General features: G+C 42.3%; 1 protein-coding gene across 1 annotated transcript in view; it reads left to right on the forward strand.

Annotated features, from left to right (window-relative positions):
• The first annotated feature begins 12,018 nt into the window (after positions 1-12,018).
• Positions 12,019-27,669, forward strand: part of SYN2 (synapsin II) — a 187,106-nt gene continuing 171,455 nt past the window's right edge. Inside the window, exon 1 of the mRNA XM_064362028.1 lies at positions 12,019-12,078. The gene's annotated coding sequence lies outside the window, so the exon portion shown is untranslated. The remainder of the gene's footprint in view (positions 12,079-27,669) is intronic.

Genomic DNA, 27,669 nt, shown 5'->3' on the forward strand with positions numbered 1-27,669 from the left:
TGTAGGGTTATTTATCAACTTAATTTCAATATTGCTGTGTCTCAGGGAATAGAGAGGCCTGAGGAGAGAGATGGGCTAAGAAGGAATGGTTAGTGGAGCAGTCAGAAGACACACAACATTTATTGATTAAATTCATCTTCTTATATGGGTGCAGTTTGTGGTGCCCCAAAACAACTGCAATAGTAACATCAAAGATCACTGATGGAGGCATATGTTCTCAGGACCAATGTATTTTTTAAAAAGATCACTGATCAGCCAGGCGCAGTGGCTCACACCTGTAATCCCAGCACTTTGGGAGGCTGAGGCGGGTGGATCATGAGGTCAAGAGATCGAGACCATCCTGGTCAACATGGTGAAACCCCGTCTCTACTAAAAAAACAAAAAATTAGCTGGGCATGGTGGCGCGTGCCTGTAATCCCAGCTGCTTAGGAGGCTGAGACAGGAGAATTGCCTGAACCCAGGAGGCGGAGGTTGCGGTGAGCTGAAATCACGCCATTGCACTCCAACCTGCGTAACAAGAGCGAAACTCTGTCTCAAAAAATAAAAAATAATAAATAAAAATAAAAAAAGATCACTGATCACAGATCACCATAACAGATATAATAACAATGAAAAAGTTTGAAATAGTGTGAGAATTGCCAAAATGTGACACAGAGACATGAAGTGAGCACATGCTGTTGGAAAAATGGCACCAATAGACTTGCTCAACATAGGGTTGCCGTAAAACCTTCAATTAATAAAAAATGTGATATATGCAAAGCACAATACAATGAAGTACATAAAACAAAGTATATCTGTGTTTGCACTCAAATCCTGGTCTTAGAGTCTGTTTCTGGGAAACTGAATCTGACAGCAGGGCATGGACAGAGTGCATGCCAGGAAGAGGGAAGAGCATCCGCGAAGGCACAGACGTCTGACAGAGGATGCCTTGTTTGGGGACTAGAAAGAAGGTGAATATGGCTGAAAAGCAGTTCAAGGAAGGCCAGGGGATGAGCTAGAAAGGTAGTATGGAGAATCATGAATGCCTTGCTAAGAAGTGGTATTTTTCTCTATGGAGGTTGGTGGGATTAGAACAGACTTTTAAAAAGTCCCTCACATGGTTCAGTAGTGGCAGGAGCACTGTCTGGAGAGTCAGGACAAAGAACTTCTTTTCCCTGCTGCTTTTGACCAAGGCTTGGAGCTCCAATTTCCAGTTCTGTGGAGCTCTGGGGCTCAGGCCCACACCTGGGCGAGCTACCTGCCTTCCTGCTGTGTCTGCAGCTGCCTTCATCACCTGCTAGGCTGAGCTGTTGCTGGGGCTGCAGTTGCTGTTGCTGGAGGTGGGCGGAGCTCGGTCAGCCAACAGCTTGCACACACTGTTACCAGGCCTGGGGCTGCACTCTATCCCCATCAGCTGCACAGACGGAATTTTCCTTTCTGCAGCTGTGCCTTACCACTCAGCACTTGCCTGTCCCCACGCGGGGTGTGGGGCTCATCTGAGGCTTCCTATTCAGGCGGTCATCAATATTCCTGTCTTGCTGGCTGCTGTCAATGGAGAAATTGGGAGGTATTTGCAGAGGAAGGTGGGCAAGAACCGGGTGCTTTTCTGTCTGCCTGGATACAGAGAGGTGATATATTTTTGGAGCAGGTTTTCCTGTGTCTTGTTTTCTCCTTCTGTCTTTTTTTTCCACTTTTATTCTGTCTTCTCCTTTTCTTTTCTTTTCTTTTCTTTTCTTTTCTTTCTCTCTTTCTTCCTCCTGCCATACCCTGGACTAGGCATTCAAGATTCAGGGATGATTCAGACAAAATCTCTGACCTCAGAAAGAGCCCAATTTAGAGGGGGAAACAGAACATGACCCAACAGTCACAACATTGCATGCTGAGTAGTATGATTGAGTTATTTATGTTGAATGAAGAAAAAAAAGAACGAATGTCAGGGCCAGAGGAGGGAGGCAGTCAGGACGGCTTCCCAGAGGTAATGGTGTCTGAGCTGCATTTGGGAGGATGAGTTAAAATCATGAGCACCTGTTAATTGTCAGGCACCATGCTAGGCCCTTTGAGCTCAAATCCTCATGACAACACTGTGAAGTGGATAGCCCTGTTTTACAGAGGAGGCAAAAAACCTCAGGGAAATGAGATGAATTTCCTGAGAGTGTAAAGCTGTGGGTGGTACAATCAGGATTCCAAAACAGATCTGTGGTTGTTCTATTGCACCATGCTGCAAGTCAGGGGAAGGTTACCCCAAGCAGAAGGAAGAGCCTGGGCAAAGGTGTGGAGGTACACTAGAGATGACACCGGGGCTGATTTTCTGGAACGCTTGGCTGTCATGCTCTCTAATCTCCAGCACTTTCCAAGTGTTCACTACAGCCTGTTGGAAAAGGAAGTTGCCAGAGAGTGTTCAACTCTTCCTCTTAAACTTGAGAATTAGAGTTTGAATCTCAGCTGTTTTGTCATTGGCTGTGTGGCCTTGTTTCCTCATTTGTTTAAATGACAGTATGATCCATACCTTGTATAAATGATGTAAGAATTCAAGGCAATATATGCATTCATCATTATTATTGATCTGTTCAAGGTGACTTTAGGATTCCCAGGACGGGTTCATGATGGAGGGGTTGGCTGAATCATTAGGCAAGGAGACTTTTAGATAATTGGATGGGGGATGCCTTCTATCTGCCAAGAAATGAGGGTGCTGGCAGACAGCCTACTGCCAGCCTGCTTCAAATGGACCAGATGCTATTTTGGAGATGAAAAAAGACATTCTCTTGACACTGGCAGTGCAGGGAGAAGATAAAAATCAGGATATAGGAATACTGACTCACTTCTGATCAGAGGGCAGGAACAGAGGGCAGGCAAGCCAGTCAGGTATCTCCAGCACTCCTGCATGCTGGCAGATCCTGCAAACATGCAGGTGAAGTGGAAGGGATGGGACAAAGTGCTCACAGGCTCCCTGGCAGAATCATACTCATTGAGACAACAGTCAAGTGCGAGACCTTGGACTACGACTCTGTTTTCTGAGATTCCTGGAGCTGGCTGTTTTCAAGAGAAGAAATGGGGCCATCTGCTCAGAGCTAGCCCTGGTACTAAGGAAACTTTCTCTGGGGACACCAGTACACGAACTCATACAACGTGGTGTCGTGGGGGTGGTGATGAGGAAAATTTCTTCTCAATGTACAGATATGGTAAGGGCAAGTTTAGGATTTGTTCATTTCTATTTTTTAACTTACTAACAGGTTGCCCACCCTTCTCTACTGCAAATTTGGCAAAATGATGCCTATGTCATAGGGCTGTTGCCAGGCTTAGATGAGAGAGCAAATGTGTAGCACATGTCAGTGCTTAGCACATAGAGGATGCTCAATAACAGTGGTTATTACCATGATCTTATGCCATCTCACCAATACAGAGGAAGGCATCTCTTTTTTTAAAAAACAAATCCTCAGATTCCCAGGAGAGATGCTATACCTATATCTTCACAACAAAATCTTCACATAGAATCTCATAGGTCATCTTAACCTTTATTTTTTTTATTTTTTATTTTTTTCTGAGACGAGATCTCACTTTTGTCACCCAGGCTGGAGTACATGGGCATGATCACAGTTCACTGCAGCCTTGACCTCTCAGGCTCAAGTGATCCTCCCACCTAAGCCTCCTGAGTAGCTGGGACCAACCTCTTCATTTTAAATATGAGGAAACTGAGACTCAAAAGAAAATATTATCCAGAATATTACATATTAGACTATAAGTGATGAACCAGGAATTCAGACATATCTGTTTCCAAATCAGAACATGTTTCATTATCTTTCTTTCTGTAAAGTAACTGCTCTCATGAATACTGCCAGATTCTGTATTGGGCACTATTTTTTTTTCTGGCCCCCAGTTTTTTTTTTATTGCAGTTTAAGTTCTGGGATACATGTGCAGATCTTGCAGGATTGTTGCATAGGTACACACATGCCATGGTGGTTTGCTGTCTCCATCCTCCTGTCACCTACATGAGGCATTTCTCCCAGTGTTATCCCTCCCCAACCTCCCCTTCCCGTTGTCCCTCCCCCTAGCCCAACATGCCCAGTGTGTGATATTCCCCTCCCTGTGCCCATGTGTTGTCATTGTTCAACACCCCGCTATGAGTGAGAACATGCCGTGTTTGGTTTTCTGTTCTTGTGTTAGTTTGCTGAGAATTATGGTTTCCAGATTCATCCACGTCCCTACAAAGGACATGAACTCATAATTTTTTATGACTGCATAGTATTCCATGGTGTATATGTGCCACATTTTCTTTGTTCAGTCTATCATTGATGGGCATTTGGGTTGGTTCCAGGTCTTTGCTATTGTAAACATGGGCATTATTTATACATTATCTCATTTAATTATCTGCAACAACTCTGCAAAGAATGACTAATCCCATTTAACAGATAAATAAACTGAGTCTCATTAAAGAAATTGCATGCCAGGCATGGTGGCTCACATCTGTAATCCCAGCACTTTGAAAGGCCAAGGCAGGCAGATCACGGGGTCGGGAGTTCGAGATCAGCCTGACAACATAGTGAAGCCCTGTCTCTACTAAAAATAGAAAAATTAGCCAGGCGTGGTGATGCACGCCTGTAATCCCAGCTACTTAGAAGGCTGAGGCAAGAGAATCACTTGAACCCAGGAGCTGGAGGCTGCAGGGAGCCAAGATCATGCCACTGCACTCCAGCCTGGGTGACAGAAAGAGACTCTGTCTCGAAAAAATAAAAAATAAAAAAAGAAGACATTGCATGAGATTGCTTTGCTAAGTGGCTGAGGCAGGAGATAAACCTACATGGGTCTGACTCTAAAAATCTAATTGGTCCATAATCTAGGAATGGCTAGGCAGGACTGAGGGGTCAGGGGCTGCATATTACCTGTAAATACAGCAGCTCATTCACTCAATTCCTGTAAGTATCTCTTCCTACCGCCTGGAAGATACCTCCATTGAATAGAAACTGTACTGGGAGTAGAGGGAAAGGGTTGCCTTCTGAATGGACTTTGTACAGAGGCCCAGCACTGTCTCTGGGTTGGATTGAATGGTAAGTGAAAGGGCTGCTCTTTCACTCATCCTTGAAGTGGTTTGAAGATGCTGCTGAAAAACAACCTCTGATGAATCCTCTGAGTTTCCCAGGTGGGGGAAACCCACTCTGTGCTGCTCATGTGTGCATAACAGACATGCTCCTCCATCACCATGGCAACAGCCAATACACTCACATCCCGCAAGAGGCCAGAGCTTCTCTATGGGAAGCTGTGGTCCTAGCTGGGTGGGAGTAGGAGTGGGGTATACTGCAGGGGAGTGGTGTCTCATCAGATTTGTGTGTGTGTGTGTGTGTGTGTGTGTATGGCAAGAGTTTCATTCTGGTTGCCCAGGCTGCAGTGCAATGGCATGATCTTGGCTCACTTCAATCTCTGCCTCTCGGCTTCAAGTGATTCTCCTGCCTCAGCCTCCTGAAGCAGCTGGGATTACAGGTGCCCGCCACCATGTCCAGCTAATTTTTTTGTATTTTTAATAGAGACAGTTTTGCCACGTTGGCCAGGCTGGTCTTGAACTCCTGGCCTCAGGTAATCCTCTGCCTCAACATCCCAAAGTGCTGGGATTACAGGTGTAAGCCACTGCCTCTCCTGGCCAGCTAGATTCTTTTTGCTAGAGGCTAGCTTGTTTCTTGGGCAGAAATGTTTATACAAAGGTCCTTGCTAGCGTTTGATGACTGCAGGACTCTGGGCAGAGGGAGATGGCAGGAAAGCGTACAAGGAGGGCATGTTATTTCTCCTACAGCTCCTGATAAATGTGTTTATTAGGTAAGCTGATGATGAATGGCAACTTTCTTAGGGGTCCATACATCCTAATACAAAATCTCATGGGCTTTGCAGACAGCCAGACCTGCCTTTAGCTCTGCAACTTTTTAGTTCTAAGATCTTACGTTAGTTGGTGTACCCTCTCTGAGTATAAATTGCTTCACTGGTAAAAAGGGGATATGTAACATCTCCTTCATGAGGGATTAAATCAGATGGGCAGTTTCTGGCATGTCATCAGCATCTAAGCAGTTGCAGTTCTTACTGTGTCTTAACAATGTCGGAAAAATAGTGACTTGGCAAGGGGACCATTTCCGACTCCCTTAAGTCAGGGTAGACTTGGAATTAGAATTCAAGTCATCCATGGTTCTCTTGGGCACCCCTGTTTACCTCTCTCTCTCTCTCTCTCTGTTTCTCTCTCTTTCTCTCCAAAACCATCTGTCAGTGTTTGTTCCACAGAGCTTGCCCATGTATTCCCTGGTTCAGCCTGGTGATACCAGGTGCTTGTTTCCCCCTGTGGGGCTCCACCCAGAGAATCTGGCAACACTAGACCTTGGGGATCACCTAGCTCATCTCCCTCTGCTTCATTTTCCAGACCAGATAATAGAAGCTGGGAGAGAAAAGTAAAGTGCCTTGTTCAAGGTCACCCAGGAAGGTAGAAGCCATTCATTGAAGTGGTAGTTTATTTTAGCAAGTATTTTATTTTATTTTAGCAAGTATGACTAAGCCTGAGAGTTCCTGCAAGAGGGTCAAACTCACGCCTTTCTGAGTTCTCTTGGGTGTTTAGTGTTGGGATAAGTGCGTGTGTGTGGAGAATCCTTTCTTGTATTTTAGTTGTAGTGCCAGTGAGCTCTGTGGTTCCCCGGGAGTCAGAAATATTAATAGCTAACATTTGCACAGGACTTTACAGCTTATACTCATATACTTGATCTTCTTTAGTCCAATAGTCCTTCAAGGTAGTTTTGATAATTATCATAATTCTTTTACAGATGAGGAAATTAAGGCTAAAAATGACTCGCTCAAAGTCATACAGTTAACGCGAGGCAGATTTAGGGGAAATTGAACTTATATTTGTGTGATTTCTAATTTTAGCAAACTGGTCCAGCCAACATGGCCACCTTTTCAGAATTAATGTCAGGGCATAGTTGTCCTCTGCTAACTCTATACAGAAGTAGAAGAAGAAGGTATCCACAGGCTGCTATCAGCATTGTCAAGAGGGACCATCTAAATGGAGATGACAAACTCTCATCACTGGGGTCTCCAAAATGACAGGTAACAAGATGATGTAGAAGGCAATAATGATGCCTCTTCTTGTATAGCTTTGTCCCTTTCAAAGTGCTTTCCAGATTATTTTATGAGAGGCCCAAGGCAGGCAGACACTTTCACTTTCTATTTGCATATGAGGCCTAGACAAGAGCAACTTGTGGAAAATTGCAATGCCAGTTAGTGATGGAGCAGGACTAGGATGCACAATTTCTGAATTCCAGATTCTTTCTATTTCCATCTAGAGCAGGCAAGTCTAAATGGGATCCCTGACCCTGGATAGTGAGCAGGAGCCAAGGATGTCATGGTTTCCTTTCTTGTTTGTGAGGAAACCCAGACAACAAGCATTTTGCCAAGTGGCTCCATGCATCAGGCTTTCCTTTCAGCTAGTTTTTTGAGCTCTGCCTACAGAGACAAAATTGCTCCTCAGTCATGTACCCAGCCTCTCTCTCTCTATGAGCTATCTCAGCTGCACTGTTGCTCAAGGGAAGAGAGAATCCAGAGAGGTGATAAAGCATTTAAACTGGTTCTTGATTTTAGCTGGATTCTTTCATCTGCAGTTGCCAGATGCTTAATTGTGTTCAAAATTCAGTGGGAAGATAAAGATTACACACGGAAGGACATCAAAGAATCCTGGGCTTCTAGAACTGGAAGAGACCTCTGAGATTCTCCCAGTTGACTTAGTCAGTCACTGAGGGATGAAGAAATGTGGGAGAGACCTCCTTCACAGATTGCTCTGGGAGAAATGCCTTCTACCTGGAGATAATGGGAAAAGGCTGGTTGGTCTCAAGAGGGAAATAGGGAGAAAATTTCATATTTTGTAGACATTCCTGAGTCCAAATCCAGTTCTCCCTTCAAGTCCAGGTAAAAGGTAGGACACAGATAGAGTAATAGTGCTATGTTCCACCTGCATCGGGAACCCAGATCCACAGATAAGGATAAGCAAAAGATTGTCATTATAGCCTATTTATAATAAGACACTATGCACTGCTGTTTCTGCAGCATGCAAAAACACTTCTTGGCAAGGAATCAGTGCAAGCCAGAAGATACTGATTTAAGCAGATATGATTTACAGTTGTAGTAACTAATGAAAACTTCTGATCATACACAACTGATTAATGACCACTTATGCCCAATTATAAGAAAACAGTCTGTTTTTCCGCAAGAATAATATTCTTCTTAAAACCTACCAGAAAACAATGTAGTAAATTCATGGAATATTTGATAAATAATTTTAAATGATCTTGTAGGCCTCCATGGTTTCTATAAAGGACTCTAAAATAACATTTTAGAGAACATTCTGATCTAGCTCCCACAACTGGGTCACTTACTGTGTGTTAGAGGCTTCGTAGATCATTCTGAGAAAATCAGAAGATAGAATCCCTCACCTTGAGGGGCTTGCAATCTAAAAAGAGAAGCTGGATAGACACTAGCAACATAAACATAGACATAAGTACAGCCTCTCAGAGCCACCCCTACAAACACTGGAATGAAAGGCTCAAGGAAGACAGTGATAAACAACACAGACAAGGTTCTTGCCTTCAAGGAGGAGATTCAAGAAGTTCAAAGGGATAGCCTTTGCTCTGACTATCCCTTTTATTTTGGTTGCCTTCTCCATCCACTCTTTCCTGCCTGTCTGAATTCCACACATTTTATAAGGCCTGAGCCTTTCCTTCTCTGTTTAAATTCCTGTCCCTGAGATCTCTTCTTCCTCTGGCTCCTTTAACACCCACTCCCTGCTCCACTTTCCGGTCACTCACAGGCTGCTCTGCTATTGCTAGTTATGTGTTCACCTGTTTATGAGCTGTCTTCTTAAGAACTTGGGTTTTATTCATTCTTGAATCTCCTTTACCCTCCTGTCCCTACCATAATGCCTTGCATGTATTAGGCATGAAAACACATCAGTTAATTGATTGATTTTTTAAATATATGCATATACTATAAGCTTAATGGTTGGGGAAATTACTTAGTGAAATATTATTTTTAAAAACCCCTATAACCCCCCAAATTGAAGTGACACAGTGTCTGAAATCCCTCCATTAGAGATACATGCCTTTGATGGCCCAGCATGGTGACTCACACTTGTAATTCCAACACTTTGGGAGGCCAAGGTGCATGGATCATCTGTGGGCCTGGAGTTTGAGACCAGCCTGACCAACATGGAGAAACCCTGTCTCTACTAAAAATACAAAATTAGCCAGGCATGGTGGTGCATGCCTGTAATCCCAGCTATTTGGGAAGTTGAGGCAGGAGATTCACTTGAACCTGGGAGGCAGAGGTTGTGGTGAGCCAAGATCACACCATTGCACTCCAGCCTGGGCAACAAGAGCAAAACTCCATCTCAAAAAAAAAAAAAAGAGCTATATGCCTTTGGAAAAGATTCTTTTGATTCTCTTAAAAATATTTTTAAGAAGGGCAATAATTAAGTTTATTATGTTATTAGTGACTCTTCAGTTTTCTTCTCAATAGACACAAAAATTGGGTAAGATAACAGTTCACTTCTCAAACAACCGAGTCCTTACTATATGCCAGGTCCTACGTTTGGTAACTAAGACACAATCCTACCCTAGAAAACCTTACATTCTAGTCACCAGAATATTGTATGATAGTTTCTTTGGAGTCTATGACAAAGCCAAGCACAGGATATGAAACACTTAGCCTACCCTGGAGGATTGAGGAAAGGCTTCCTGGAGGAGCCATCAACTTACGTACCTTCTTCGTGCCTTCTCTACCTGCCTGCCTTCTTCACTTTTCTACTGGTAAACACAGCTTCCTCAAGATCCACCCCAAATGTTACCTCCTCTGAGAGGCCTTTCTAAGCCTCAGAGGCAGAATGAGTCCCTCTCTCCTTAGTGCTCCTGAATGTCTTTGACCAACTGCATGATAGCATCTCTCGCATCTTATTGTGGTTCCTGTGTCTATTCTCCCCATATTCCCCAGCCTATATAGATCATGAACTTGCAATAGACAATGGCTACTTCCCATTCATTTCAACCTTTCCAGCTCTTACCACTGTGCCAGGCACATAGTAGATAGGAAGACCACTGCGTTATTGTAGTTGACTGGAGACCTCTCTGATAGCACTGGCTCAGAGCTGGATTGTGTATCTCTAGGCCCTGAGTTGAGTGTCAGCTGGGGTGTAGGAAGCAAGAACTGCCTGCCAATATTAGTGACAAGCCACTCTCTGACTCCATTCAGCCCAGTACATACTTACTGAGAACCAATTCAAAAAAGAATTCAGGCACTACTACTGGAATACCTACTGCTGTGTACCAGATGCTTTACATACATCATCTCATTTACTCCATGTAACAACTCTGAAAACGGTTATTTATTCCCTTTTATCAGCTAAGGAGAGAGGCTCACAGGGGTTATTTATTCAGGGTCACGTATCACCCAGGGTGGTCCGCTGCAAAGTGTATCTGCTGTGTCCTGCTCTAATACAACAGAGGGGAAAGTATATCTAATGAGAGGTGAAAACCAAAGGTCCAAGAGTCATGCAAAATTTAGAGAGTGCATATGGGAAGGTGGCCATCAGAAATGTCTTCACAGAGGTCAAGGCAATGAACAAAATGGAAAAAATATATAGAAAGAAAGATCTTGAAGAGATGTCCTTCTTGATATAGCACTGGATGCACTAGGGAAGAAACACAGCAGGGTTGGGGGATCCTTAGATATCCCTCTTGGAGGTCCCTGGGTGGAGACCGTGTCTCCAGTCTTCTCCTGGTTTCCTCTCACTGGTCAGTGAGGAGGGGGAGAGAAGTACATGCTATTGCGTCCCTAGACGCTCAGGAATGAAAACAAACCCCACACCTCCTTCCAAGACAGAGTGGAGAGAATCTGTTCCTCCCCTTTCTTCTCCCTCACCTTGGGGTAGGGAGGATGTCTTCCTCCCTAGAAGAGGTATTTCTTTTTTGTCTCACCATAGGGTGTGTGTGTGTGTGTGTGTGTGTGTGTTAGTGAGAGTGGATTATTCCCTTCCCCCTCATCTGGGTGCTGGGGAGATGTCACCTTTCTCTCCAGCGTTGGGAAAGGAGGTGGTTTTTTTCCTTCTCACTACAGGGTGTTCCTGCGTGTGTGCGTGAGTGCGCGCGTGATTGGGATGACTCCTTTCGTTCTCACCTCGGGGTAGGGAGGCTGACACCTCTTATTCTTCCAAAGGGAGTGAGGTTGGTTTCCCTCGCCTCCATCTCAGCTGGGACACGACTCTTTTTCTCTCCAACTAAAAAGATGGTGGGGATTCTGGTTCCTTTTTCCTCTCCTGGGGAGAAAGCCTGATTCCTGCGCCGTCCCCCTCACAGTCACGCTCAGGTTGCAGGAGGCCTGGTTCGCCCCCTCTTGCAAGCCCCGAGGGTAGCAAGGCGTGCGGCCAGGTGCCCTCCGTGACGGGGGCGGGGCCGCCTCTGCGGCTCGGGGCGGGGCTATCTTGGCCCGGCCCCTGCCCCGCCCGCTCCCTCTCAGCGAGCCTCGCGCCGCTCGGCTCGCCAGGTCTAGTCAGCCGCGGTTGTCTGCGGGGTCGGGCTCCGCGGGCCGAGCCTCTGTCGCTTCATCCGCCGCCTCAGCCGCCTCAGCCTCGCCTTCGGCCCTCACCCTCCCTCCGCGCCTCCAGACCCTGTCGCTTCCCACGCCCCCAGCCCTTCAAGCCAGATGATGAACTTCCTGAGGCGCCGGCTGTCGGACAGCAGCTTCATCGCCAACCTGCCCAACGGCTACATGACCGACCTGCAGCGGCCCGAGCCCCAACAGCCGCCGCCACCCCCCGGCCCGGGCGCGGCCTCGGCCTCGGCCTCGGCCTCAGCGGCGCCCCCGGCCGCCTCGCCCGGCCCGGAGCGGAGGCCGCCGCCTGCCTCGGCGCCCGCGCAGCAGCCTGCGCCGCAGCCCGCGCCGACGCCGTCGGTGGGCAGCAGCTTCTTCAGCTCGCTGTCCCAAGCCGTGAAGCAGACTGCCGCCTCGGCGGGCCTGGTGGACGCGCCCGCGCCCGCGCCCGCCGCCAGGAAGGCCAAGGTGCTGCTGGTGGTCGACGAGCCACACGCCGACTGGTATGTGGGGCGCCGCCCTCGGGGGTCAGGGTTTGCCGGCAGCCGGAGGCCTGGAGAGGACTGCCCCAGGTCGCCGAGGAAACGTTTCAGACCAATAAAAAGAAGAGTCCGTGAGGTCCCGCAGGGAGGAGGCGGGGGCTGAGCGCGCGCGTGTTTGCGGGGCGAGGGAGGACATCGTTCAGCCCGGAAAGGCGAACCCTAAGCTAAAACACCCCTCAATTGCCTCAGGTCCTCCAGGACACATACACGAAGGAGCTACTTTATGCAACAGGAAAGGCTCCTAGGAAATAGTTTTTTAGGGGGAGAGGAGGGGACCGACTTGTCAGAGACAGAAAATCTGAGGTGAAATAGTCCCAGGTGGCCGAAGGAACACTTAGGGCCAGTAAAAAAGGTTCAACTTCATGAAGCACGGAGTGAATTTGGAATGGAAATTGGTATTTTGGAGGGAGAGGGTGGTGGGTTTTTTAATCTGGACCCATGAAGGCTTGATATCAAGTATTGACATCAAGTTGATTAAATCACAGATGGGTGGCCCAGGCGTACACGGGCTTGTTTTTCGGAGCATGGCTGAAGTCCCTTTATGAATAATAAAATTGTTGTATTTTGTGCAGCAGGGAGGGTGTGTGTGTGTGTGTGTGTTTTTTTTTTTTTTTTTGATTGCTTGTTTTTCTGAGATGTGCATGGTGGTGGTGGGGTGGAAGTGAAAGGTGGCTTTTTGTAACTGAAAGATGAAGACCTTGGTAAAATATTCTGGATCATTAAAGGGGCACAAATAGGAGACCTGCTTTAATACAGTGGATGAGAAACTTCAATAATTTTTTTTTCTTTTAAAGGGATAGGTAGCATGTTTCCAACTTAGAATGGTGAAGGCTGCTGGTTGGTAAAAGTACGAATGAGGTCCATTAAAGACAAATTAGTTAAAAGCGGTTCTATTTTATAGTTAACCTAGGGAATGGTGGGATGGTGAAATTGACAGGTGAAGGGCTTGGGGAAATGAAGAGGCCAAGAATCTGGGGTGCTTTTTCTCCAGGCATATGAGCAAAGGTTTTTGTTTTTTTCACACAGGGGTTGAGGTTGGAGACTAAACTTGAGTGTTCTTCCCTGTAGGGGTGCACACAGAGACCATAGAGCTATTTCTCTCCATTTCCTCTTTTGGCTGCTTCACTGCTTTCTCTCTCTAGCATTCGTTCTCTCTTTGGGAGACCCAGAGGGAAGGAGTGCTGGCGGGTGGGTGTGGTGGAAATGAGATGCAGATGTGGAGATGCCCTCCTGCTGGCTGCTAATGTCATCATTCTGAATAGTCCTTTGGGTGACTTATGCGGTTGGCCTTTTCAAGACAGTAGAGTCGAAAATCCGAAAGAACTTTTGCCAGGAAATGACAAAGGCACGTGGAAGAGGGTAATGGGGAAAGTGTAAATGCATAGATAGTGCCACTGGCAGCCCTCCTTAGGAGAATTACTCTGACTCAGTTCAAATCAACAAGTGCTTATTAAGGAAGGAAGGGAAGGTAACCAAGCTAGTAAAGATGCTCAGTCAGAGCATCCATTATATGCCAAACGCTGTGCTCGCAGTATGATATCTCATTGTGTTTTCTTCACAAAACTGAGGCTTAGGAAAGGTAAGTAATATGTTTATAGTCACATAGCCAGCAAGTGGTAGAAGCAGGATTTGAATTTAGGCCTATTTGATTCCACTGCTTTCTCTCCACTATATTGTCTCACTATTATTATATCGTTAGCAATATTAATAACAAGCTCCCTCCAAGCAGTGTGGGGGCCTTTTAAGAGAACTCACTCAAATTTGGGGCACAAAATGGATACATTAAACCGTTAACAAAAAGAAATCTACAATTAGTGGTTGAGACTAGTTGTTTCAGGTAGTCAACAAATGGAGTCATTAGTGAGAGCCGGAGTTGTTGGCGAAAGCTTCATAAAAGATGACTCTTGTAGAAAGGCCAAGAAAAGGAGAGGGAGAAATGAGAATGACATTCGTGCTTTATTTTTCTATGCGGGAATCTGACCCTCCTGTACCTTGTCTTGATTTCTTATCCTATTAAAGGCACTTGTTTTGGTTCTTTGTACCAGTTAGGTATCCATAGATAGGTGCTGATACTCATTTGTATGGGTATGATGAAGCTGCTGCAGATTTCTGTTTAGTTATAAATGCTTCTGTGGCTTAAGATTTGAAACTCTCTGTGGATAGTATTCTCTAGGAAGACTATTTGGTATAAACCAGAGAATTTACCTTGCACTGGAGACTAGAAACCTCTGATGGAAGTAATAGAAGCCAGTTTTCTATGGGCTAACTCCCAACTGTTTTCCTATTTTCTCTGAAGTAATAACATTGATTTATTAAAACTCATAAGCCTCAAGACTAGTGCTTGACAGCAGTTCTGTGCTCCTGTGTTTCTGTGCTTAATAGCAATTCCCAGAATTGCTCTTCTCACATGGGTCTAAATTTGTCAAAAACATCTCAGTTAAACATTCATGAGTGGTTTTATTGAAAAGTCTCTACGAGTTAAGGAGCAGGTGCTTGCTATGACAAGCACAGTGACTTACACAGGTGTTTTTGCACTGAAGGCTGATTTTAGTAAAATTGTCTCTCAGTTTAAGCTACTTAGATAGTATTCAGTGAGTGATACCATATATGCCCTGTATTATTTTCCTGGTGAAGTCAGAGTGTAGTCTCAGTAGAACTTAAGAATATTGGTCCCCTCTGAATTATAGAATGCTAAAATAAAAAGGGTTTGAACAAGTATTTAAATAACAAAAGATGTAAAAGAAGGGCTTAAAATTGGCAGCCTCTCAGAGCATCCTTAATACACAGCGGTTTCCTTTGAATTTCTGTGATTGTAATGCTGGGCAGTTGGAGACCCCGCCACTTATCAGGTTGATGGGAAAATTGAAAGATGTTTTTGTTTTGCTGGAAATGTTTCCATTGGTTGTTTGAGATCTTTAGATTAATTGCACACTAAAAGATCATTGAAAAATATATCTATGCCGTTAAAAAAATGAACCCAAGCTCTTTGTATACCTTATTATTATTTATTATTAGTGTTTCTTTAAATATTGCCAGAAAATGAATGTCTTCTTTTAAGGTTCATGGCTAAATTTGAAGTGCAATTAAGATTGCACTTTAATGATTGTGCTTAAATAAGGAACAGGTGTCTGTTTATGTTGTTTCTTCTGTGTGTTATACTTGCTAGTGAGGAGGTGAGTTTTCTCTCAGATTCTGCCCTGCCTCTATTCTGAAGATTGTGACCCCAGTGAACAAGTGAGCTTTTCATTCTGGCATGATGTCTCAGTGTTTGAGTCAGTATAGCACAGGTACTCTTGAGTATCTAGACTGCAGATATAAGTCAACAGATATTTATGAAGCACCTTCTCTGTATAGGGGATATTTGCTAAGAAAAATGAGAAACAGTATCTGCCATCTAAGAGCTTATTGTCCAGATGGGTAGATAAGATAAATACTTTTTTAAAAAAATTTACTAAAATATACCCCTTATAGTCAAAGTATGGCCTTGGGATCAATAGCATTGGCATCAACCAGGAGCTTTTTGAACTGCAGAATCTAAGGTCTCACCTCACACCTACTAAGAATTTGTATTTGAATAAGATCCCCAGGTGATTGATAATCACATTAAATTTTAGATGCACTGAGCTAAAGGATATGCCATTAGTGCTAAGGGTGTGGCAACACCACCAACTACTGTCATTTATTAAACAACATATGCCAGGTGTACTAAGCTCTATACCAATCTCATTTACTCTTCATAATACCACTGTAATACTGTAGAAGCTTAAAAGAGTTAAGAGATGGATCTGGGCTAGAGAGGGAATGGAAGGTTTCTTGGAAGAAGTGAGATTTTAACTGAGCTCTGAAGAATTTGAATCAAAAGAGATAGATTCATCTCAGCCCAGACGGTGGATAGCGTAAGGAAAGTACAACAGTAGAAAAGGGGGGGACAACAAAGATACTGGATTGATGTGTTATCTAGGCAGCACCTGTTTCCATTCTTTTCTACCCAGCCTTTCAGCATTTCATTAAGAATAGAGGAATTCAAAGTGCAGCAGTCTGCTTGAACCAGTGCTTGTGAGTGGCTCTAAAAAAAATACTTGAACTTGAGAGAACATTCAAATGAGGTTTGGGGCTTCTCTCTGTTTAATACTTCATGTGTCTTATTTCTAACATAAATATACTCATTGCACAGAACTTGATTGTTCATAGCAGCAGTTGCCTGTACTTTAGAATGCTAGGATATAGAGCTGAAAGATCATCTGAGTTATTTTATAAATGGGGAAATCTTGATCTCAAGAGGGGAAGTAGCTTGTTCAAGGTTACTCACCTAGTTAATGGCAGAACCAGAACTAGAATCTAGAACTTTAATCTCTTTACCAAGCTTTTTTTTTTCCCCACTCTACCACAGTATCCCTCCATTTTTACTGTTTTCTACCTTTAACTTTTATATTTTTCTGTCCCTTACTATCTCAAGGACTGGTGAGGACTTTTAATCTCATAATGATAGCATTTAAACTTGAAGGAACCTGAATGATCATCTAGCCTAGAGAAATGGAATGTTTTGCCCAAGGTCAAATAAGAAGTTAGTGAAAGAATGGGAACTAGAACTCACGTCTTCTGACGCCAACTCGAGTTTCTTTTTACTCTTAAGTCACTCTTTGAGGAGATTTCTCAAATTTTTTTTCTCCTGAAAAATACTGTTCATGTCACTTCTTTTAAAGACTCATCATGGAGCTGTTAGTGCTTAAAAAGACCATGTAAGCACACTCACACTGTTAGCCACACCAGCAATTACAGTATTCCTTGTTTGTGTTATGTTATTGTTGTTTCAGCAAAGTTCATTCTAAAATGGTTGAAGAAGGCCGGATGTGGTCGCTCACGCCTGTAATCCTAGCACTTTGGGAGGCTGAGGCAGGCGGATTGCCTGAGCTCAGGAGTTCAAGACCAATAACATGGTAAAACCCCATCTCTACTAAAATACAAAAAATTAGTGAGGCATGGTGTGTGCCTGTAGTCCCAGCTACTTGGGAGGCTGAGGCAAGAGAATTGTTTGAACCTGGGAGATGGAGGTTGCAGTGAGCTGAGATCGCACCACTGCACTCTAGCCTGGGTGACAGAGTGAGACTTCATATCCAAAATAAATAAATAAATAACATAAAATAGATAAAATAAAATCTCTTGGAGACCTAGTCATCAAAATCTATCAGTCTAATAAAGTTGGTAGGACTGTGCTGTAATGCTGACTATCCCTCCAGGAACCCATTCTTACATTAGTGTTCCTATCTACCTAAGATTGCTTACTGTCTTTTTGTACCCAAGTTCATATCTGTAATAACCTTATTCTTTTTAATATCTTTCTAAGCAAAAAGGAATGGAGGCCTAAATAGGAAGTTTTCCAGATGTGCATACCTTTCCCTCAGATTTACAAAACAATTTAAACTGGGTTAGGGTTCAGTACAGTTGAACATCTGACACAAGCCAAGTGCTGGTGATAATAAGGATGAGTTGAACACAGGCCTTGTCTACTGGAATCTTCCAGTCCAATGGGGGAGGATGGGGATTTAAAGAGGATTTTAATATTGTATGGTAATTAGTATGCATAGGATGCTATGGGAACACAGAGGTAGATTATCCTGGGGAATGAAGATGTTGTAGTTAGAAATGTTCCATTAAAATATGCCACCAGGTACTCTTAGATAAACCACTTTGCATCTTTGGACTTTGATTCTCTAAAATTTGTCAAATGAGAAAATTGAAATATATTCTCCAAGATCCTTTCCAGCACTATATTATTTCCATGGTTCAGTTTTTGTGCCATTTTCTTTCAAAAGCATTAGCACACATTTTTTTCTATATGCCTGTAAATCTTTGGAAGCAGAGACAATATGTCAATAAATGACTAAATATTTCTTGGAATGGAAAGGTCACTTTTGAATGATCTTCATTCAATACCTCCTTCTTACAGTATTGCTACCACATGTTATCCTGAAAAAAAGAGGCTAATCCTATAATGCCTGCTGTGTATATTTCCTCATCAATGATGGGAATTGGGACTTGTGGCTAAATCTATGTGGAATTGAAAACAAAAGATGACAGTGTCAACTGCTAAGCTTGCAGAAGGTCTTACAAGATTTACAGGTGTGGATCCAAGATGGCCAAATAGAAGCAGCTCTGAAGTGCAGTTCCCAGCAAGAATGAAGAGGCTGTGGCAGGTGATCCCCAGGCAAGCAGGGTCTGGAGTGGACCTCCAGCAGTCCTACAGCAGAGGGACTGACTGTTAGAAGGAAAACTGAAAAACAAAGAAATAACTTCATCATCAACAAAAAGGACATCCACTCAGAGACCCCATCTGAAAGTCACCAACTACAAAGACCACAGGTAGATAAATCCACAAAGATGGGAAGAAACCAGTGCAAAAAGGATGATAACACCCAAAACCAGAACACTTCTCCTCCAAGGGATCACAACTCATCACCAACAAGGGAACAAGGCTGGATGGAGAATGAGTATGATGAATTGGCAGAAACAGGCTTTAGAAAGTGGGTAATAACAAACTTCTTTGAGCTAAAAGACCATGTTCTAACCCAATCCAAAGAAACTAAAAACCTTGAAAAAAGATTTGACGAAATGCTAAAGAGAATAAACAGCTTAGAGAAGAATATAAATGAATTGATGGAGCTGAAAAACACAACACAAAAACTTCACAAAGCATACACAAGTTTCAATAGCCAAATCGACCAAGCAGAAGAAAGGATATCAGAGATTGAAGATCAACTCAATGAAATAAAACTAGAAGGCAAGATTAGAGAAAGAAGAGTAAAAAGAAATGAACAAAGCCTCCAAGAAATATGGGATTATGTGAAAAGACCTAATCTACGTTTGACAGGTGTACCTGAATGTGACGGAGAGAATGAAACCAAGCTGGAAAACACTCTTCAGGATATTATCCAGGAGGACTTCCCCAACCTAGCAAGGCAGGCCAATATTCCAGTCCAGGAAATACAGAGAACGCCACAAAGATATTTGTCAAGAAGAGCAACCCCAAGGCACATAATTGTCAGATTCACCAGGGTTGAAATGAAGGAAAAAATGCTCAGGGCAGCCAGAGAGAAAGGTCGGGTTACCCACAAAGGGAAGCCCATCAGACTCACAGCGGATCTCTTGGCAGAAACCCTACAAGCCAGAACAGAGCGGGGGCAAATACTTAACATCCTTAAAGAAAAGAATTTTCAACCTAGAATTTCATATCCAGCCAAACTAAGCTTCATAAGCGAAGGAGAAATAAAATCCTTTACGAACAAGCAGTTGCTCAGAGATTTCATCACCACCAGGCCTGCCTTACAAGAAAGAGCTCCTGAAAGAAGCACTAAATACAGAAAGGAACAACCAGTACCAGCCACTCCAAACACGTACCAAATGGTAAAGAGCATTGGCACAATGAAGAAACTGCGTCAACTAATGGGCAAAACAACCAATTAGCATGAAAATGGCAGGATCAAATTCACACATAACAATATTAACCTTAAATGTAAATGGGCTCAATGCCCCAGTCAAAAGACACAGACTGGCAAATTGGATAAACAGTCAAACCCATCCATGTGCTGTATCCAGGAAACCCATCTCACATGCAAGGATACACATAGGCTCAAAATAAAGGGATGGAGGAAGATTTACCAAGCAAATGGAGAGCAAAAATAGCAGGAGTTGCAATCCTAGTCTCTGATAAGATAGACTTTAAACGAACAAAGATCAAAACTGACAAAGAAGGACGTTACATAATGGTAAAAGGATCAATGCAACAAGAAGCGCTAACAATCCTAAATATATACGCAACCAATACAGGAGCACCCAGATACATAAAGCAAGTTCTTAATGACCTACAAGGAGACTTAGACTCCCACACAATAATAGTGGGAGACTTTAACACTCCACTGTCAATATTAGACAGATCAATGAGACAGAAAATTAACAAGGATATCCAGGACTTGAACTCAGATCTGGACCAAGCAAATGTAATAGACATCTACAGAACTCTCCACCCCAAATCCACAGAGTATACATTCTTCTCAGCACCACATCACACCTACTCTAAAATTGACCACATAATTGGAAGTAAATCACTCCTCAGCAAATGCAAATGAACGGAAATCATAACAATAACAAACAGTCTCTCAGACCACAGTGCAATCAAATTAGAACTCAGGATTAAGAAACTAACTCAGAACCAAACCACTTCATGGAAACTGAAGAACTGGCTCTTGAATGTTGACTGGATAAACAATGAAATGAAGGCAGAAATAAAGATGTTCTTCAAAACCAACGAGAACAAAGACATGATGTACCAGAATCTCTGGGACACATTTAAAGCAGTGTCTACAGGAAAATTTCTAGCAATAAATGCCCACATGAGAAGCAAAGCAAGATCTAAAATTGACACCCTATCATCAAAATTGAAAGAGCTAGAGGAACAAGATCAAAAAACTCAGAAGCTAGCAGAAGACAAGAAGTAACTAGGATCAGAGCAGAACTGAAGGAGATAGAGACACAAAAAACCCTTCAAAAAAATCAATAAATCCAGGAGCGGTTTTTTTGAAAAGATCAACAAAATAGACCAGTAGCCAGATTAATAAAAAAGAAAGGAGAGAAGAATCAAATAGATGCAATAAAAAATGATAAAGGGGATATCACCACTGATTCCACAGAAATACAAACCACCATCAGAGATTACTACAAACAACTCTATGCACATAAACCAGTAAACCTGGAAGAAATGGATAAATTCCCGGACACTTGCACTCTCCCAAGCCTAAACCAGGAAGAAGTCGAAACCCTGAACAGACCAATAACAAGGGCTGAAGTTGAGGCAGCAATTAATAGCCTACCAACCAACAAAAGCCCAGGTCCAGATAGGTTCACAGCCGAATTCTACCAGACATACAAACAGGAGCTGGTACTACTCCTTGTGAAACTATTCCAAACAATTCAAAAAGAGGGAATCCTTCCCAAATCATTTTATGAGACCAACATCATCCTGATACCAAAACCTGGCAGAGACTCAATGAAAAAAGAAAACTTCAGGCCAGTATCCTTGATGAACATAGATGCAAAAATCTTCAGTAAAATACTGCCAAACCAATGGCAACAGCACATCAAAAAGCTTATCCATCACGACCTAGTAGGCTTCATCCTGGGGACGCTAGGCTGGTTCAACATACGCAAGTCTATAAATGTAAACCACCACATAAACAGAACCAAAGACGAAAACCACATGATTATCTCAACAGATGCAGAGAAGGCCTTTGACAAAATTCAACAGTCCTTTATGCTAAAAACTCTCAATAAACTAGGTATTGATGGAATGTATCTCAAAATAATAAAAGCTATTTACGACAAACTCACAGCCAATATCATACTGCATGGGCAAAAACTGGAAGCATTCCCTTTGAAATCTAGCACTAGACAAGGATGCCCTCTCTCACCATTCCTATTCAATATAGTATTGGAACTTCTAGCCAGAGCAATCAGGCAAGAAAAAGAAATAAAGGATATTCAATTAGGAACGGAGGAAGTCAAATTGTCTCTATCTGCAGACAACATGATTGTATATTTAGAAGACCCCATCGTCTCAGCCCAAAATCTCCTGAAACTGATAAGAAACTTTAGCAAAGTCTCAGGATACAAAATCAATGTGCAGAAATCACAAGCATTCCTATACATCAATAACAGACTTAAAGAGAGTCAAATCAAGAATGAACTGCCATTCACAATTGCTACAAAGAAAATAAAATACCTGGGAATACAACTTACAAAAGATGTAAAGGACTTCTTCAAGGAGAACTACAAACCACTGCTCAACAAAATAAGAGAGGGCACAAACGGACGGAAAAACATTCCATGCTCAGGGTTAGGAAGAATCAATATTGTGAAAATGGCCATACTGCCCAAAGTAATTTATAGATTCAACGCTATCCCCATCAAGCCATCTATGACCCTCTTCACAGAACTGGAAAAAACCAGCTTAAACTTCATATGGAACCAAAAGAGAGCCCGCATAGGCAAGTCAATTGTAAGCAAAAGAAACAAAGCTAGAGGCATCATGCTACCTGACTTCAAACTATACTACAAGGCTACAGTAATCAAAACAGCATGGTACTGGCACCACAACAGAGATACAGACCAATGGAACAGAACAGAGGTCTCGGAGGCAATGCCACACATCTACAACCATCTGATATTTAACAAACCTGACAAAAACAAGCAATGGGGAAAGGATTCCCTGTTTAATAAATGGTGTTGGGAAAACTGGCTAGCCATGTGCAGAAAGCAGAAAGTGGACCCCTTCCTGACAACTTACACTAAAATTCAGATGGATTAAAGACTTAAACATAAGACCTAACACCATAAAAACCCTAGAAGAAAACCTAGGCAAAACCACTCAGGACATAGGCATCAGCAAGGACTTCATGACTAAAACACCAAAAGCATAGGTAACAAAAGCCAAAATGGACAAATGGGATCTAATTAAACTCCAGAGCTTCCATACAGCAAAAGAAACAATCATTAGAGTGAATCGGCAACCAACAGAATGGGAAAAAATTTTTGCAATCTACCCATCTGACAAAGGGCTAATATCCAGAATCTACAAAGAACTAAAACAGATGTACAAGAAAGAAACAAACCCAGTCAAAAGTGGGTGAAGGATATGAACAGATACTTTTCAAAAGAAGACGTTTATGAGGCCAACAAACATATGCAAAAATGCTCATCATCACTGGTCATTAGAGAAATGCAAATCAAAACCACATTGAGATACCATCTCACGCCAGTTAGAGGGGTGATCATTAAAAAATCTGGAGACAACAGATGCTGGAGAGGATGTGGAGAAATAGGAACACTTTTACACTGTTGGTAGGAGTGTAAATTCAACCATTGTGGAAGACAGTGTGGCGATTCCTCAAAGACCTAGAAATAGAAATTCTGTTTGACCCAGCAATCTCGTTACTAGGTATATATCCAAAGGATTGTAAATTATTCTGTTTTAAAGACACATGCACACGTATGTTCATTGTGGCACTGTTTACAATCACAAAGACCTGGAACCAACCCAAATGCCCATTGATGATAGACTGGACAAGGAAAATGGGGCAGATAATACACCATGGAATACTATGCAGCCATAAAAAATGATGAGTTTGTGTCCTTTGTAGGGACATGGATGAATCTGGAAACCATAATTCTCAGCAAAGTGACACAAGAACAGAAAATCAAATACTGCATGTTGTCACTCATAGGCAAGTGTTGAATGATGAGAACACATGGACACAGGGAGGGGAGCATCAGACACTGGGTTCTGTTGGGGGGTACTAGGGGAGAGACAGCGGGGGGTAGGGATTTGGGAGGGCTAATATGGGGAGAAATTCCAGATATAGGTAATGGGGATGGAGGCAGCAAACCACATTGCCCTGTATGTACCTGTGCAACAATCCTGCATGTTCTGCACATGTACCCCAGAACCTAAAAGGCAATTAAAATATATATATATATATATATATGAGATTTACAGGTGTACACATAGTGGGAGTGCCACTAAACACAGAAAAACCAAGATGCAACTCTGTTTTGAGGCCATTGCATTTAACCATGACTTCACTCAAGTTGGTGGATAGGATCCTGAAAAAGGTGTGTATATTGAGTTTTTCTAAATTGAATAATTTCAAAAGCAGTGGTGTGCTTACTATTTAAATGAATTGTGGAAAATCTTTTGCAAGAAAAGTTGCCTTTTTAATAAGAAAAAATTGTTACCTAATTTTTTTTTTTAGCTTCGCATGTAGAAGCAATTAGATATCAGAAGGCTATGATATCTCTTTAGAGAAAGAAGAGGATGATCTGGAAGCCTTTTCTGTTCTGCAGTCACTGCTTCAATACATAGTTTTTGATAGGGCAATGACTTATGGAGAGAATAAAGTGAGCAGATACCACAGGTCCCTGAACTCTAAGGATGTCTGTGCTGCATGAATAAGAATAGGAGAATGTACATGGGCCTTGGTGTTTGTTGCTTGACAGCAGGCATTTCAGAAATTTTAACCAGTTCATGTAAGGTTGTAAAATAGATTCAGTCACCCTGCCCTTTCTTCCTTTTCAGCAGCATGAAACAATGCGAAGATACAAGATTGAGGGTCAAAAGACTTCGAATTGAGATCTGGCTGCACTGTTAAACATATGGCTTATCGGAGATACATAATCTCCTTGAGCCTTTCTTCCATCTATTTGACATATTTCCACTGGGGGTCTATTATATATCAGGCACTGTTCAAGGTTGTAGAATAACAGACAAAAATTAGTTTCTTATATGTAAAGTGGAGATAACTTTATGTATTTCTAATGCCACTGTTTTGATAAATAAGGTACTGTAAAAGCATTTGGTAAAAGCTAGTTACTGTTGTACATCTTTCCCTGTTTCCAGCACAGGTATCTGATCTACCTTAGTTCCTTTTTTTTAGTTCCCAAAATTTTGTTATGCAAATGATGGTTTATTTTGCACACTTCAGGGATGAGAATTTTTTTTTTTTTAATTGAGGGCCACTGGCTCAAAGACAGTATCATCAAAGGCTTTCTTTTGTATTTTTCAAAAAGCAATATAACTTAGTTTTTTTTTTAAATGACAGACATTACCCATTAAATCAGCCATATTTAATAATTAGGGACAGGGCCACATAAATCTTAATTTTATTTAATAAGTGAATTCTAAAACAGATCTCCTACAGTTTTACTTTGTCACTAATGAAGGAAGGATGGCTACAGAGGAAAGTAAAGGAAGAGAGAAATACACAGAAAGCCTTTAAAAGGTGGTGCCTGTATTTGTTTCCCTATCCAATCCAAGCCTAGAACATTGCTTTCAGAATATTTTTAAGCAAAACAAAAGCATTCATAGATCTTGGAAAGTTAGCTTCTTTCTTAACATTCTTCCCTAACATGTAGTTGCTCATTATGCTTATTTACAGCTTGCCTCCAGCTTTTCAGACTCATTTCCCACTGTCCCCTCAATCCTAAAGTTTGCTGTACTCTGGATTACCCTCTCCCTGCACACATGGTGGACTTTCAAGACCTGATGGTATTATTGCACAGCTGCCTTTCTTTGGAATGCTCTTGTACTGGTTCTCTCTTACCTTAACATTGATTTTCTTTATTCCATTCTCCGAGGATAAAGGCATTGCCTGTTGTTGAAAAAGACTCATCCTCTCTTGTCTTCTGCATGACCTTGCTTCAGATTTCATCGTTTTTTCCTTCTGTTCAGACTCTTATTTTCTACTGATTGTTGCTTCTATGGGTTGCTCCATTATTTTAAATAAAGGAACGAATGAAAAACTGCTCCTTACTTTCCTAATCACTCTTCCAAACATGAAAGATAAATCTCACTCTTTACTCTCCAGTTATTTGCCCTTTTCCACTGACACTGGCCTTCTGCCTTCTCTGTAATATTGATACTATTCTTGCTAGGGAACCTAACTGATAAATCCAGAGGAAGATGTCAAACCCTTACTGATGTGTTTGATACTATATATTTTCCATTTGGAAGTCCCTTGGCCTCTAGACACTGCGTTTTTTGTGCCTTTTTCTTTTTTAAAAGTTTTAAATATTTTAGTTTTGTAGAGACAAGATCTTGCTATGTTGCCTCAGCTAATCCCGAAGTCTTTGCCCCAAGCGATCCTCCTGCCTCAGCCTCCAAAAGTGTCAGGATTACAGGCCTGAGCCACTACCTCCAGCCTCTTGTTCTCTTCATACTTGTTTTATCAAAGTTTCTTTTCACTCTTGTCCTTTTCCTTTGTCTACCTCATTAAATGTAGATGTTCCTCTGGGCCCCTTTTTCCTGCCCACTTCTTTTTTTATACTGCATATTCTCCCTGGTCTATCTACTCTCAAGGTGTCAGTTACCTTCTAAATATAATCAGTTCCCTAATCATGACCTTTAGTCCAAAACTTTGTTCTCATCTTTAGATATATGTTCAGCTGCCTGTGAACATCTCCATCTGGGTGGTTAAGGGTCATTTGACCCAGTGTTGAAATCCATATTTTTCCTTCCTATTCCAGCTCTTGTATTCTCTGTCTTAAGTGGGATGCCAGTGGTCGCCTGTTTCAAGTTCTCATTAACTTTCACCTAGAACTTCTGCAAGTCTCTTCATGATTTCCACTTAGTAGCCTGAATATTCTACTTAAAATGCAAATTTGACCTTTTCACTCCTTTGCTTAAAGTTTTTCAGGGGCTTCTCATATCCTATAGGTAGTTGATGGCCCTCCTATGATTTGACCCCTGCTTTCCTCCCCTGCCGCCTCTAATTATTTCCGTGCCCAAACTTCCTTTTCCAGTAATACTGAACTGTTTGCAGTTCCATACACATATTGTTGCATTCCTCCTCCTCGTCTTTGTTGTCTACTACTAGCACAATTGCCCTTCCTCCTTCCTCCTTTTTCCTTTTCTTGACTAAACTCATATTCATCTTTTTGAGACTGAATCAAGTATTTCCTTTTCCAGAAACTCTTCTCTAACTCTCTAGATTGTATTGAGCATCTATGCCCCCTCTATGCCCTCTTTCAATACTGCAAGAATCTTTATCTCTGGACGCAACACAATGATCTGTTTAGGTGTCTTCTTCCCCACTACATAGTGGGTTCTCTGAGGACAAGCTGAATGTTTCATTCTTTTTTCATCCTTAGCATCCAGCATAGGGCCTGACACATACATTGAGGTCAGTAAATCTTTGACATATTGAGTTGAGCAGCAAGAGTCAAAGGATGAGATAAGGGATAGAAGGTAACAATGAAGAGAGGGAAGTATCCTAGGATTAGAAGTATATGTTAATATGTTGGAAGTCATCCTTACTCTCTCCAAATGTAAGATTTAGAATGCTTTCTCTCTTATGTCTTGTGAAATGTAAATTAATTATGAATTCTCAACCATACCACATCATAAATCTTTAGAGATTTAGCTCTGAATGAGAGAGCCATAGCAGCCCACAATACGGGAAAGTATTATCTATCCGTGGCAGCTCTGAGCAGAGCAAAGGCAAATGGAATAAAATTAAGGACCAAGTTTCTCTTACTTACCATATATTAACACTTGGCTCTCAAGGAACTATTTTTCTGAAAATGCTGCCTTCTTGCCGTATCCAGAGAACTTTTTCCTCAGTGTGAAATTCCAACCTCAGGCCACTCAAGCTGCATGTTTCTTTCTTTTTAGTGAAAAAGTTCCTCTGGGCTATTGCTTTGTCTGTATACCTTTATCAGAGTTTTGTGTGCCTTCTTCCACACAGCTTTTTTAAGACTTCCTGTTTTCTCAACTGCAAAGTGGGAGTGTGGGAATGGTTTAACTTCCCCATTCTAAGGGCTCTTCAGAACTATCACAAACAATATATTGTTTTCTTGAAAAGAAAACAGCTTGAATTGTAAACAGTATAGTGGTAGAATAGAGATTTGGAGAACCAAAACATCATTGTGATTGGAAAATGTTGAAAGTACACAGCAAGCTTTCATGATCTGACTCTGCTTGCTTCTGCCTTGCCTTTCTTTGATTCC

This window comes from Aotus nancymaae, unplaced genomic scaffold (genome assembly GCF_030222135.1).
Source record: "Aotus nancymaae isolate 86718 unplaced genomic scaffold, 86718_ANA_hifiasm-v0.15.2.pri h1tg000046l, whole genome shotgun sequence".
NCBI classification, from domain to species: Eukaryota; Metazoa; Chordata; class Mammalia; order Primates; family Aotidae; genus Aotus; species Aotus nancymaae.